This window comes from Falco naumanni, chromosome 6, assembly GCF_017639655.2.
Source record: "Falco naumanni isolate bFalNau1 chromosome 6, bFalNau1.pat, whole genome shotgun sequence".
NCBI classification, from domain to species: Eukaryota; Metazoa; Chordata; class Aves; order Falconiformes; family Falconidae; genus Falco; species Falco naumanni.
This window is the reverse complement of record NC_054059.1, coordinates 4359754-4374410: the sequence shown is the minus strand read 5'-3', so window position 1 is coordinate 4374410 and position 14657 is coordinate 4359754. Positions and strand designations below refer to the sequence as shown.

Sequence of the window (14657 nt, the reverse complement as noted above, 5' to 3'; positions counted from 1 at the left end):
AATACAAACCCACATTTACATGCTCCCATGAGTTCCTTAACGGCAGCTGAGAATTTAATTAAATGCTTTGCCTCAGACTTGTTTGATTGCACATATTCTCCACCAATTTTCAGTTCCAGTTTCTGCCCCTGCTCTGATTTTTAATCATCGGGACAAAACACTAGTATTCAGATGCTGCCTTGCTAAGAAATCTGGAGTAACTGGAAGTTACATTAACAATATTTAAATACAGTCCACGTCTATTTAAAGGTTTGAACACATCTTGTTAGAACACTGCATAAATTAACCCAACCTAATTCTCCTGGATGCATCAAGATCTGAAAAGCCCCAAGTTTGATGTTCTCTCTTACCACCCACTTAAAGAAAACAAACCCAACACGCTGGGGGTTAGCTTAGGTTGCAAACAGTAACAAAATCAACATTCAACTGAATAAATGCAATTTACTGCCTGATGTAATGAAAATCATGCCACAACCAGTTCAAAACCAAAACAAGAAGAGGCTCTCCCCTGCCCTCTCCATGCACACACCCCGCCACACACCCACCCATTTTTGCTGTGAATGACGCCCCAGCACAGCCTGCCCGCTTGGCATCCTGCATCGCTCCCTCCATCCCTCCCCGCCGCCCGAAGCCATCCCTGGACAGAGCAAAGTGCGCGCTGCGCCCGCCAGGCTCCCCGTCCCCACCGCCCTGCTTGCGCTGGCGGCCAGACAAAGCAAACTCTGGTTGCATCACGGAGCAAACTCATTTTCCAGCAACCTCCCAGCCCGGAGTTTACCGCTACTGTAATCCGGTGCTGTCAACAACGCCGTCTTTGTTGCGCGCCTGTGTGTGCAGCTTGCTTGTTGGTTGGTTGGTTGTTGGGGTTTTTTTATTATTATTTATTTTAAGGAGAATTTTTTAAATGCGTAATCTGTTTTTGAGTGATTTCTCCTCCGTGCTGGCTCCACCCTGTACTATAAACGAGACATTACCTTATACAAGAATGAATCTGCTGCATTCCTCTGTCTAGCTGCCTCACAGCACATTTCCTACGCTTGCAGCAGCCCCGGCAGCGCACGCTCTCCCACCCCTTCCCCCCACCTTTTTTTCTTTTTTCTTTCCCTTTTTTTTTTTTTTTTTTTTTTTTCCTTTTCACTGCCTCGCTGTGTTTTTGTGTAAATGATCTCACATGACTCAACAAATCCATCTGCCTGGAGCAGGCCAAGTTTGGAGCCTTCCCAGGAGGGAGGAGAAGAATTGCTTTGTGGAAAGGACCTGGAGCTTTGCCCTTTCTCTGGCTCAAATTACCCGCCTGTCAGGCCTGACGGATTTGGCTAAAAATAAAAGGAAGCGGGCCGTGAAAAGGAGATGAATGAGCTCAGCAGTTCCTTAGATAACATGGGCCTGGTGTCGCCCAAAGATCCCAGAGCAGGAACTTCAGATGCCGGGCATGTAAGTGCGGTGCTGCAGCCTAGGTGAACTTGGCTGCTCAGGGACCAAAAAGAAAAAGGCACAAAAAAAGGGCAAACCCAACCATACGCTGTTGGAAATAAACGGATTAAAGACTTGCAGAATGGGAAAACTGCCTGCTGTAGGTTTGAGTTTGTAAAAGGGGAGATTTATGGCGTTTCCAGTGAGGAAAGGGGGCATGGGGGGTGTGGCGGGGGGACGCACGTGATGTCAGCCTCCCGCCCTGCCCAGGGAGCCTCAGCATCCTCCCTGCAAATGCCTGCCCAGCGCCCGCAGCGGGTATTAAGCACTTAGTTTGGCAATGTAATGACACACTGCAACAATCTGTAATGCGAGGCAGTCAGCAAAGCCCTGGCTCGCAAAGCTCTTTCTCCTAACCATTAACCATATGTTTGGCTCCGCTGCCGCCCAAGCGAGCGGGTGTTCCAGCGCACCATCTGGTTTCTATCCACACAAGCAACTGCAAAGCACAGAGTATTTCCCTCTGGAGCCGTGTCTTCCTCCCCGGCTCTCCCTCCCCACCCGGCCCCCCACTCCTCCACTCCCGTCTTCCTCCTTCGCCCCCTTTCAGCAGCAGCCTCGCCTCCTCACCATGATGCTCAAAGAGCTGGGGACCGTGGCTGCCCCACCAAGGATGGGGTAGAAGAGCGGGGATTCTGTGTTGTGCTGCACCCCATGAGCTTGTGCACGTGCACACACACACACAGAGGGATCACATCCTTCATCACCGATGCTTGGGGTACCACGTTAAAAAACAGGCGTGTTCTTGACCAGTGCAGGAACTGCTGCAGTTCCCATCGCATCTCACTCACGCACACATGCGCACAGGGAGCGTTCAGTTTGGATTACATCAACTCCATCCCAACACTGCAGAAGGACATCAAGAATGAACCTAACAACAGGAGGACAATTAGCACTGTTATCGCCGGCTCCCAAGTAGGGCTTTCTAGGCACATCGGGTGCTGTTTCCCCATCCCACCAAATTAAGAACATTCTGGGGAAAAAAGAAAAGAGACAAAAAAGGAGAAAAGAGAAAAAGAAAGAGGAATGGAATGAGAGAGAGGTGAGGAAAAAGGAATGAAAATATTTACTTTTCCTGTGATAACTAAACAAGCTCTTTGTGAAACTATAAAAAAAGCTTTCAAGTGTTATATTTTAGAAGACCTTGTACCATATGTTTGCTTTATGATTTTATAAATTTTAACTACTATTTATGTTTGTAAAGCACTTCCATCCTTCTGTTTATTTCTGAAATCACCTATGGGAGATCAGCAGTAATTTTCCTCTCAGGTTGGCCAATTTAAGATTAATCATGACCTAATGCAAATATTCAGGGATGCAAGCAATAGGATATTCTACAAATCCCACACTTGCTCCTTTAAAATAAGTTTATACTCTGCAATGAGTCACACATACAGTGTTTATCCAAGTTACCAGTGCTACAAGGAAAAAAGCCCATTACATTTGCAAATACATACAAATCGCAGCTGTAAGCACCCAACTGCTTACACCAGGACTCGTTTCTATGACTGGATATTGATTTTTTAATAATGTGTCATTATACCAATGTTGATACAGCAACTATCTTCCTGGAGTATGCAATTTAATACTAAAAAGAAGCTGGCTCTAGGAAATATCAAATCCACACCCATTCATACGCTATTTAAACATCCTTCTTGGTCATGACTATAGAGCAAGGCAAAGCCACAACTCCATTTTTCCCACCTAGCACCCAACAAAGCAAATGCAAAGGATTCGCTAGTTAAAAACAGCTCAGTCTAAGGCAACTAGCTCTGCTGATCTGCTTCTTGATAAAATCCTGCAGAACCTCTCCAGCTGGTGCTGGAAAGCAAGAGGCTATGTTGAAAAGGGTGCATGGTTTTTGTATCTCCTCGTACGTCTGAGAAATCAGTACATGAAAAAACGCGCTGTAGGCCATTATCCTGGAATCATATACAAGCGGGGAAAACCTGTACGCCTGTGAAAAGCCTGATGACTTCACTGGGATTGCCTAAGAAGTTTGAGGGTAGGATATAGCCTCAATTACAAATGTGGAGTGCAATTAACACTGCAAACTCCCCATCCCCCCCCCCGCAGTAGGGGAAATAATTTAAATTATTAAAAACATAAGAGATTTATTTTAGCTAGCAACTTACATTTCCTACAAAACAGGATCTAAACATGTAAAGTCCATTATTTTAAGAAAAGATCGTTGCAAACATATTAGTAGCATGCTTAAACATCACACATTAGGTTTCCTACAACCATGCAACAACAAACTGTCTTCATTCACACACAGAACACAACTAGCAGTAGTCCTCTAAAGCAATAAAGGTCTAGGTCTCGGTCTTTTAGCAGATAATGATCTGCTCTGATCCAGAAATCTTTTAAAAGGGGTAGTTCAAGGGAAATATTCATAGATTCAGAGTTGTGGAGTCTGAAGGGACAGCTGATCATTTGACCTTCTTCCATAGAACCAGCATGGAGCTTCCCTACCTGCACTGACGCAGCTGTAAGAGGTTGAACTAGAGAATCTCTTAGGGTAAAAAAAACAACAAACCCAAAACAAAAAAAAAAAAAAAAACCAATAAAACAAAGCTCAAAAAACCACACCCAAACATTAAAAAAAAAAATCCCAAAACACAGCCTCAGATTCAATAGCTTGACTTAAGGAAGGAAGCTACTGCAGCCCCAGCCGTGTTGCCCTATGCAGCAATCGTCCGTGCTGTGGGAGCATTCACACTCTCTCGCCTGCTCTGAATTAATTTAACAGCCAGCCACTGGGTCTTGTTATACTGTGTCACTTTCCTCTACCCCTCAATCCCTTACAAAAGGCCACTGTCAGCCTGAAACCTAGACAGTTTTTAAAGCGTAATAAAAAGCGGTGTCACATTATTACCTGAATCCACCAAGTCCTCCTGCCAACAATGATGTTTATGCAATCACATTTTTCTGTTTTTAAAAACTTCTCTCTTGCTTCATCGCTCTGTGTGAAAAACAGCACAAAAGAAAAAACTGATTAACTGCACACAATCATCTATTATTTGCATTACTTTCCAGGCAAATATTTAGGTCTTTTGTTTTCTGCCATGTGTCATAAAGGTATTAAACAAGAAAAAGTTTTTTCCCCAAAACTGCTTATTGACCAAATAGAAGTGAAAGAGAACAACTTAAAGGGGCAGCCAAGGTACCACAGTGCATCACTTGTAGAGCTGTGCAGAGGAACACAGGTCTCCTGCGCCTGCATCCTCTGTCTTCTCCCCAGGGCATCCTGCCTGGCAGCGCTGGGACCAGTGCCAAAGCAGAAATACAGGGGAAAAGAGAGCTGCTTAAGTTTCTTTCAGTTTTGACAGTAAATACATGCCACTAATAACCGCAGCAGCAATGTAAAAATAATACTTGCAAAATTACATTGACGGTAAATTACTTAATCGTACAATTTCCCTGAACTTTGTTCCTACAGCATTATTTAAGTAGTGACTCTGCTTAAAATTCTCAAAAGGGTCTTTTGGTGTCTGTGTTTACTCCTCACCTCACATATTAGTAGCTTTATGCTTCAGTGTCGAATTCTCCTGCCAATACACCAACGAACCAAGATGTACACTTCATATAAGAAATTTCCACACTTAAAATAAGGAGAAAAAAGCCCACATGGTAGAAACCCAGTTGAAGATAAAACCTCAAAAAAATCCACCAGCCTCCCTGAGTGGCCAGAAGACACATCATAAGTAAAGAAAAAATGACACCAGATTTTCAGTACTGGAAATGCCATTAATGTCAGTATTTTCACTGCCCTCTCTGAAAGCAAACAAATGCAAACCCTTTCACTTAAGAAGATGCAACTCAACCATCTGTATGTGACCCCATGCCTACCTCCACAAGGGCATATGAATTAAACACAACTACACTGCTTGGGGTGCAAGATACGGCTGTGATACCCATCCTGTGATTTCAGGGCTCAGGCATTTGGCATACTCTGTCCATCGTTGACATGGATGTCTGCAAGAAAAACTTTCTGGCAAGGTTTTGGTTGCAGGGGTCTGACTTGAGCTATTCCCAAAGAAGTGGCTGGAAAGACTCAACAAATTCTGGCAACCACCGGAACCGAGGGATTAAACCTAGGACTAGCCAGGTGACAGAAAAAAGCAAAGAGCACGGTCTAGTCCAGGGCTGAGGAAGAGAGTTGGCCTTTGCCTCTGGCATCTGCTCCTGACCGGGCAGGGCCACCTCCCAAGCAAGGACAGGGATCAGCCCTCTCCCCTGCTCCAGGTGGTCTCCCTGCCACAGCCCTGGCAGCCTGGAGCCATCCACACTCAACACAGAGCAGCCAAGAGCTGGGCCAGGGCACAGCAGGAAAAAATAGGGCAAACCAAGAAACTTCACTTAACTGGGAGAGAAAATTGGAGGTAGGATGGGGAGAGAGTGACAACCTGGTTAGGAACAGAGGGCTCACGGTGGCTGTGCAGCTGCAGCACTGCCAAGGAATCATGTTCAAGCCTCTGCGATGCCAGTGGACGCTGTCTGCCGCTTGTTTGCCTCCTGCCTTTTTCCTTTGGTGGACCAAAGCTATACTGGCAAGACAGAACACTGATGAGCTGAAGCACTAAAAAGGGAGGGGAACGTGGTGGGCGAGCGCTGCCCGCAGCGGCTCTCCTTGCCCTCTCCTGCTGCGCTCAGCACAGGGGACGTAACTGACCATGCACCAGGGCTGTGGGATAACAGCACAGGACAACTCTGACAGGTGTTGGCAGTGAAGATAGCAGCCACCCCGCCACTCCCTGCCACCCCTTCTCAGTGCTCAGGCAGATGAGCCGTGCCTTGGAGAGCTGCCACGCAGCTCTGATGCAGTGCCGCTCCAGTCATTTAAACCCGGCGTTTCCCAAGTGGCCATTAATGGCAAGTTCCTAACCAGCCTGAAACCCTGGCTCCTCTCAAGCAAAACTAATGAACACTCGCAGCAAAAGGGAATTGTATTTCCAGTACATGAAATACTACGACGTACGGAGACATCTCAGCAGCAAGGCTGTAAGATCCTTAAGATCCTTCGTCCTCTTGCTTTAACTCTCTTCCCATGAAGAAGTGACCACGCTTCCCGAATTCTTTGTCAAACCCTCAAGCCTGAGGCTGATAAACAGAGTAAGTCTGTGAGGAAATGGCAAACTTCTTCAGCAGGATTTGAAGTAGTATGCCATAAATAAAAGCGTGGAGTCAAACATGGAACAGCAGGGAAAAACCAAAACGCTGAAGAGGGCATTTGCCCAGGGTTTGCAGATACAGCTGGAGGCTTGGCACAAGGCAGAGGACTTGCAGAGAGAAAGGCGAGTGTGATACGTAACCAGAAGCTGTCCATGCATTCACAAGACTAAAAATTAGGTCTACAGAAATCCTTTTTATACCTCACTGAGCCGCACTCTGACCTCAGTTATAATACCGTAACATATTTGTGTACAAAATTAAAATTAACAGCAAATAGCTGGAACCACCCTAGATACTACACTGCCTTAGACATTCAGAGCATATAACAGAGCACAGGTCTACAGTTAACCAAATGCACAATGCAGGAAGACAGACCTTAAAGGTAAATAATTCAGGGCTTGAATTCTTTAAGGTAAATAATTTAGGGCTCTAATGAACTCGCTGACTGTAAATAGGGAGTTCCACTGCTAGGAACCCTCCAAACTGCCCTACATCCAATCCTCACAGGAGTGCAGAGCAGAAAACTGTCAGCAAAAACACGCCTCAAATATTCCTGGCTATAGCAGCAAGGACTCAGTCTAACACAAAAGGGGTCTCGGATAGGAAAAGGCAGCTTTGCAGACTGCTTCCAGTGCTCTGTACCGTGCCCAGGAGCTGCTGAAAAGGGGGTGCAATTACACAAACACCACTTGGCAAGCAGTGAGGTGGTCTGTGAAGCAAGGTAGCTGACCCATGCCGTGTCCCGTGAAAGCATTGGAAAACCCTTCAAGGACAGCCAACACAGTTTGGTCCAGAGGTGCTAAAACCACACGTGACTCCGGGTGAAACTTTGCTAAATAAGAGAGCCCACAGATGAAAAGTAACCAGACAAACCTCCAACTCCTTCTCACTTCACAATCTCCCTTCCCTACCCTCTTGGGGAAAAATTGGCTAGGGTCAAGTGCTTTTATCAACACCTGGGAATTCCTGTGCATGCATCAAAAAGCATCTCAGCCAGACAAAATCCATCAACAAACCACAGTATCAATCCTCATCAGATCTTAAATTACCAGCAAGCCTCAGCCTTCCCAGCCTGTATGTTTTAGTTCCAAGGGGTCACTCACAAACAGAAACTGCTCCTGACCAAGCAAGGAAACTGCATTAGAACAGAGATACGGTGAATCATCAGTTATACAATGTTGTCGCTGCTAAAAAAACTCCATGGATTTTTATGCTGTCTCACACATACATAAAAGTAGTATGTAAAAACATCCTGGAGTTGCCTCACACCCTCTTATGAGACCTACATGAAACCAGAGCATGGAAGAAAACCCCGCCTTTTGCCGCCAGACACGGGCACGTCAGCAGCAATAGCCAAGGCGCTGCAAGGCTGCTGACAAGCCTGGAAACACCGTATGGGAACATGCCCGTGGATCAGTAGTTGAAAACACAACTGCTGTTCTCACTCTGTGCCCAGTGGAGATGAGATCTCATCGCCAGCAGAGATCTGGGTCACCACCAGGAAGCTGGAGTTATCCCAGCATCATCTTCTAGGTAATGCTCCTGAAAGGGGAAAAAAAAATCTGCGGCAAGGTTGCATCTGACAAGATCCTAGGTGTAAAACAAAAACAACCACGAGTGGTTTCTTTGCTCCCTGCTGATACCATCTGACTGAAAAAAAACCCCAACCCCCCAAAAACAAACACCATATCCGTACCATGTGATATCTTGTATGCAAACTACTTTGCAGAAAGTGTTTGTTGTAAATGCAAGGTTCAGATTGCAGTGTCTCAAGAGCTGGCAAATGCATCTTGATTGCCAAAGTCTGCCTCTTAAATGCCAGGCTAAAGAGTATTTGTTTGTGTATCCAGTACTTCAAAATGAAAATCCAAATGTAGGGAAGGAGAAAGTGAGAAAAACAATGAAGTATCAATTTTAAACTTAAGACATTTGTGAAAAACACGTGTTCTGAGTCTCTGTGCAATCAAGTAGCTGATACCTATCCAGGCACAGGACTGAAAACTGAACCAGCTTTCCAATCTCTGCTAACCAAAGTTTTTGCAATCTTCCTGTACACCATTTCTCTGTTTACGTCTCATGGTACTGGAGTTAAACTTTTGGAGAAAAACAAATGGCGAACCTAGAAAGTGAAATGCAGTATTTTTTACAGCATAAAAGAGCATGCCGTTAGCAAGAATTCATAGCTGCACACATCCCAATCCCGTTCCTCAGTCCAACACCCACTCCTGAAATCCTGTACCAACCAGATTAGCCGATGTGCACATGCTTGCGCTCTTGCAGAAACAATAGTCTCTTTCAGTCCGTACAACCTTCTGAAGAACCAGGCGAAAACGTCATGGGAAAAGTTAGGAAATATCTGCAGAAAACAGTCCACAAGATGAAAGGCAGAACAAGCCTTTTAACTTGTACGAAGTACGTAACATGGAGGAGAAACGCATCGCCTCATTACCTAGCCCCTCTTCCAAAGGGCTTTTATTTTTTTCCCCAGGATGGAAAAGGGGACTGAAACAACTTTAGAAAATAAAATACTCTGGTGGTGGAACAGCTCCCCTGCAAACAGAGTGCTGCAGGCAAAATTCAGCTCAGGTAGCTGCGTGGCAGATCTGGGAGCCGATACCTGCTCTCCTCACACACCGGGATCTCCCGCTGACTGCGGGGATGCTGGCAGGCAGGATGAGTCCTCCTGCCCCCCCCGGTGCACAGTGCTCCTCCCTTTTCTCCCCCCCCGCAAACACTCTGCAGCTGTGGAGGGCATAGCACAATTCTTTTAATTAATCCAGCACAAGGTTTGAGCTGCCCCAGGGTTAAGCTAAACATTTTCTGTCTTCAACCACTATGGCAGAAGTAACTACAGAGAAAAACACTCTGCCATAAGGCTAGGAAATTGAGGACAGAAAAGAAGCTGCAACAGAGCCACCCTTGACCTCTCGAAATTTCGCCTCCAGAGGACTCATAAATAAGGAACTGAATTTTTAATCAGCAGGGAAATGGGGCAGGGAGACTTGCTCTCAGTAACGTTATGGTTGGGAATATCACATAAAAGGTATTATGGAGTTGTACCATCCACCTTCTGTTCCAAACTGTAGGTCTCAAAAAAAACTCACCAGAAAAAAAATTCCCCCTGTTATCAGGACAGCACCAGGCGCTCAGAGACATTTAAAATGAATACAGTTCTACAAATCCTTGTCTCTCCTCTCACAAGGGGCTACGTAACTCCTGCAGCAAACAAACACTCCCCTATCAAAGCAGATTTTCTCTGCATGCACTCACGCTGCCTATTATTTTTTAATCGTCTGGTATGCCTCTTCCTACAGGATTGCTTATGTTAAGGGAAATACCGACTTTACCTGTGCAAGAAACACCAACTCCTGTTCTGTGCAAATGCCGTGAAGGTTAATAGCAGCAATCGTGGCTTGAACTCTGCCTGTGCCTTGCACTGAGCAGACCATATAACCACTGGCATCTTACCTCTTATGTCCGCTTCCCCTCAACTCACACTCACCCTCTGCAGGATTTTACTGAGCGGTTTCTCTAAACCCGATGGTACTTCTCAAACTGTAGGAGCAAGTCAAAGTATAATTTGATGTGTCTGATCGCACAGACACCATATGAGAATGTGAGAGCTGATCACAGAAGAACACAAGTTGCTTTTTCATTTCACAGCTCCAAGAGTCAAAAAGGGTGTGTAGGACCCTGATATATACCAGATGTTTTAAAGTAAGGTGGAAAAACTGGTGTGGACACCATTTGTCCACCGCGAAAGCTTCCCGACGGCAACCAACTGGCCGTGCTGTAGTAAGCAGGCTTGCTGTGCCTGCAAAAGATTACAAGCCTAATGGAACAGGAGTATTCACAGCTTTCGTGCACATGTATAATCCTGCTCACTTTTCCTGAAAATAAATTTGACAAGCCCATCAGTACGATGTGTGAAAGCCTCAAAACAGAACTCGTTTTGTTAGATATATTCTTGCACCTATTTAAGAAAAACTGATTATTTTAAAGAAAAAAAAATATTTTGGGCTGGAGCACATCCATGGTTTTACCAAGTTCTACACTCAGCCCAAGAAATGAAAGAGCAGAACTTTTTCATACATTTGTAGCAAGTCTGGAGTCAGTTTAATTCAGAAAATTTTGTTCAGAATTTGTGTTCGGATATAAAAACATAAACAAAAGAGGCTTTCACTCCAGCTCCCAGGGGACTCAGCTGGTACTCTCCCTGTACTAGGCACTCTACAAATACATACGGAGACTTCACACCTCTGTCTGGAAAAGCCAAGTTTCATCTTGTAGTTACGAGACTGGTGGTTGTTTGTTTTTCTGTTGGAGAAAAAAAAAAAAGAAAAAAAAGAAAGAAAAAAAAAAAAAACCTTCACCATGAAAACAAAAAGGTGGTGGGGTGGGGGAAGCAGCCCTGCGGGAAAATGCTATTTCTGAGTAACAAGAATATGCACCTTTTGTCCCTTGGGTGAAGCTCATTGCAGAGATCAACAGTTTTTTGATGGATTTGTGCTAAACTCTGGAGTTCAAAATACTGCCAAGAGCGGACACTGCTGTCCTTGACTGTGCAGCGTGAGGGTGCGTGAACGCAAGACCATATCCAACCCAACCCAACTTCCTCACTGAACGCTGCCTCAATTCTTTTTCTACGTGAAGTCTGCAATCATAAAAGGAGGTTCTGGAGATTCACCTAGGACTTGCGAGGTGACAGGATATTTTGCTCACCGTCCAGCTGAATAGTATTTATGCCTGTTGTTTTGTTTTCATGTTCCCTTGTGCACATGTACCGCCCCCCTCTTTCAGCCTGGCTCCGCCTGAGGAGCAGAACTGCCAACTTGAGGCTCTTGGAGGAAAGCTCTGCCTGTGCCAGCCTCGAGCTCAGCACTGAAGTCGCTCATTCCTGCACAGGACTGTGGAGATAATCCTTTGCCCATTAAATATCCCACTTTCTTCCTTGTTGCTCTGGAAGGATGCAAATGAATGAACTGCATTTTCTCTGGACACCACCTTCTGCTTTTATTGAGTACCTCAGCTACTGGTTCCAGCTGCACTTCTCTGCCCTTCAAGCCACCAGTTAAGGTTGCTGGGTATGATTTCCAAATCCCCAGCTACAAGTCTTTTTGAGGAAAAAAGGGTGGTTGCTATTAGCCCGATGAGAAAACATGCATTTAGTCCATAACCACAGGCTCCTGAAACACAGCTGTTAAGCGCAAATACGAGTTTCTGAAATTTTCTTTCTGTTGCCTCATTATCTTCACTACATCCCAGCAGAAACCAGAGTTCCCGCAGGTGGAGGGAGGAAGCCTTTCTGCTTCCAGCTGCATCTAATGCTGGCTAGTCAACCAGATGCAAAATGTTGCATCAACCTGATGTTTCACTTCAAAGTCTCAAAATTTTTCTCTTACTGCTGGGACTAGGTGCTTGTGGCTTGAGTTACCACTGGGGAAATGGAATCTCACAGCCAGCACTTCAGACTGCTTCCCAGCACTGCTGGGCTGCCCTCATAAGAAAAACAACCAGAAGATGTCAGACACGAAGTGGCTTAAATCAGATACCTAGAAAATACACTGTAATAAACAAAAAGTTAAGTGTCATTAATTGAAATGAAGGCTGAAGCTCCCAGTAAGCCATCATTTCAATCTTAAGCATAGGACAGGACCCCAAAGAAGCAATTCTGGCCAAGAGGTCCTGACCACTAAATTTAATGCTGCAGGTGCTGACTTCATGCTGCTATTGTCTTCCAGCCAGACTGCTACAGTTAAGCAGTCTTTAATATTTTCAGCAGAATCCATAGAATGAAACTCCATTTTTTAACTATAGTCATGCACAGGAAAAAAAAAAAAAAAAGATCAACTTGCCAATGAAGAACAAAAATACCAGATTGGTGAATATGCAGTCTTAGAAATCTCTTTCAAAGAAATGCTTATGTTGAAATTTAAAGTTATGTTCAACATTAATCTTAAGGAATTTTACAACAGAACACACCAATTTTAAAAGGATTCTACAGTTTTAATGAACTCCTAGAACCCATAGACAGAAATTAAAGGGGAGGGAATGGACCTACAGTGTTGGCTAGACATATTTCAATATTTGTTACCATAGAAACAAGCCAGCAGATTTAGGTTTTGGAGTTATCCTTGCTATAAAATATTAAACTTCTTACAGTTTTTGCATATGTATATTATGGCAAGAACACTGTCAATCCTGATAAAGCCCAAAGCATCTTAATTATTTAACAGGATTTTAGCTTTTTCTTTTTTTTAAACAGAGTATCTCTTAATTATTTTTTTTCTTTAATAGACTGTATTTTAAAATCTTCCAATACTTCCAAGATACCAGAGACACTCCTGGCTGACAGAGTAACACATAGGAGATGCACAGGAGATAAAGACTTATTTTTCCACAACGCTGTGGAGAAGTGCTAGATGAAAGAAACACAAACATATTCTGATAAAGAAGATGCAATAGTAACAATGAAAATAATACCAATTAGCAACTGTGATAATTTTACCAGCCAAAAGTACATTAAATGCTGTATTTCATTTGAAAGAGAGTTCATACTTTAAATTTGGTGGGTTTGTTTTCAACACTAGCAATGGAGAAATACTGAAGCACGGAATTTAAGTGATTGAGATAACATCTCAACACTTCAACGCTATCAAATACTTCTGGCAGATGCCTGAGAAATGAAACAAATGCATTGTCCTTTCATGCTTCAGAAAAGCATTGACAGTTGTGTTCAATCCACAGCGCAACCAGCATGCGAAAGGATCAGCAATTCAAACGAAGAGGAAGGACAGATGTTTACTCCAGCAACACTCCTTCAAAAAGGAAGGAGGAAAAGCTTGTTTGGACAACTTGAATAGCAGAGGGGACTGACAGCTCAGCTTGCCATCCAGAGGAGTCCTGAATGTCATTCGTTGCTGGGACACAAGCTCAGCTGGGAGCAGTGGGGAAGAACAACACTTGGGCAAGCGCAAGCTCACTGCTGCTGGGACTGGATGTGTGCAAGTGACTCTGACTCAATTTCACAGCCAAAACTGGTTGCATGTCGCAGCCCTTGCTTTTTGTTTGGATTCAAGAAAATCTGTTTACCGGAGGCTCAACATGAGGCTTCCACATGACAAAAAAAAAAAATATTGGAAACTTGGGAGTAAAAGCCATAAAACATACAGTTGTTTAATACTATATTCCAGCACTGAAAGGGACCAGGAAAAACACCAACACAAGCAAAGCAAAGCAGAACAAAGAAGAAAACTAAGCGAGACTGAAACACCCTCTTCTTCCAAGAATTAAACAATGCTTTTTATGAAGTGTAAAGATAAGCAGTGGGACTACCATTTCCTAATGCTTCTGAGGTCAGTCCTCTAACACAGGTTCTCAAATAGCCAATTAGATGTACACGGTCCTCACACTCAAAAGTATACCATCATCTCTAAATTAAAGCCCAATAGCCCAAGCCTCTTCACAAAAAAAAAAAAAAAAAACAAAAAAAAAACCAAAACCAAACCACCAACTAAAACCTTATTCTTGAAGGCTTGCAAGACAACCCTTTAACTAATGGAAAATCTTCAACGCTTTAAAAAAGGAAAATGGTAAGAAAGCTTAATTTTAAATGAGTAAGAATTTAAATGTCACTTCCTGCATGTGACATCGATTTGAAGAACCTTGCATTTTTGTTTTCTTCAGTGTGGTTAACGGTGGAATCTTTGTAAAGTACATTTCTACAGCATTTACTGTTGCACATTTATGCTCGGCAACTGCTTTGCATAATTCTGAACACAAGAAAAGCATAAAGTGATTTTTCCTCCATAAAGAAAGATCGATCTCAAAAGTACCATGCTACTAGGGCTTTCAAAGAAAGACTGAAGAAAAACTCGCAACACTCAAGGGAAAAATGCACAATTTCCTTTCACTGACAGCTGCAGCAAAGTACAATGAATTTATTTTATCTGAGCAGTTAGGGTATACACGTTAAAGGCAGAGCAACGCTAGGTACTACAGAGAATTCA

The 14657-nt window shown here is 43.9% G+C and overlaps 1 protein-coding gene across 1 annotated transcript in view; it reads right to left on the bottom strand.

Annotated features, from left to right (window-relative positions):
- Positions 1–14657, bottom strand: part of BACH2 (BTB domain and CNC homolog 2) — a 197049-nt gene that overhangs the window by 150691 nt on the left and 31701 nt on the right. Inside the window, exon 2 of the mRNA XM_040597406.1 lies at positions 4352–4438. The gene's annotated coding sequence lies outside the window, so the exon portion shown is untranslated. The remainder of the gene's footprint in view (positions 1–4351; positions 4439–14657) is intronic.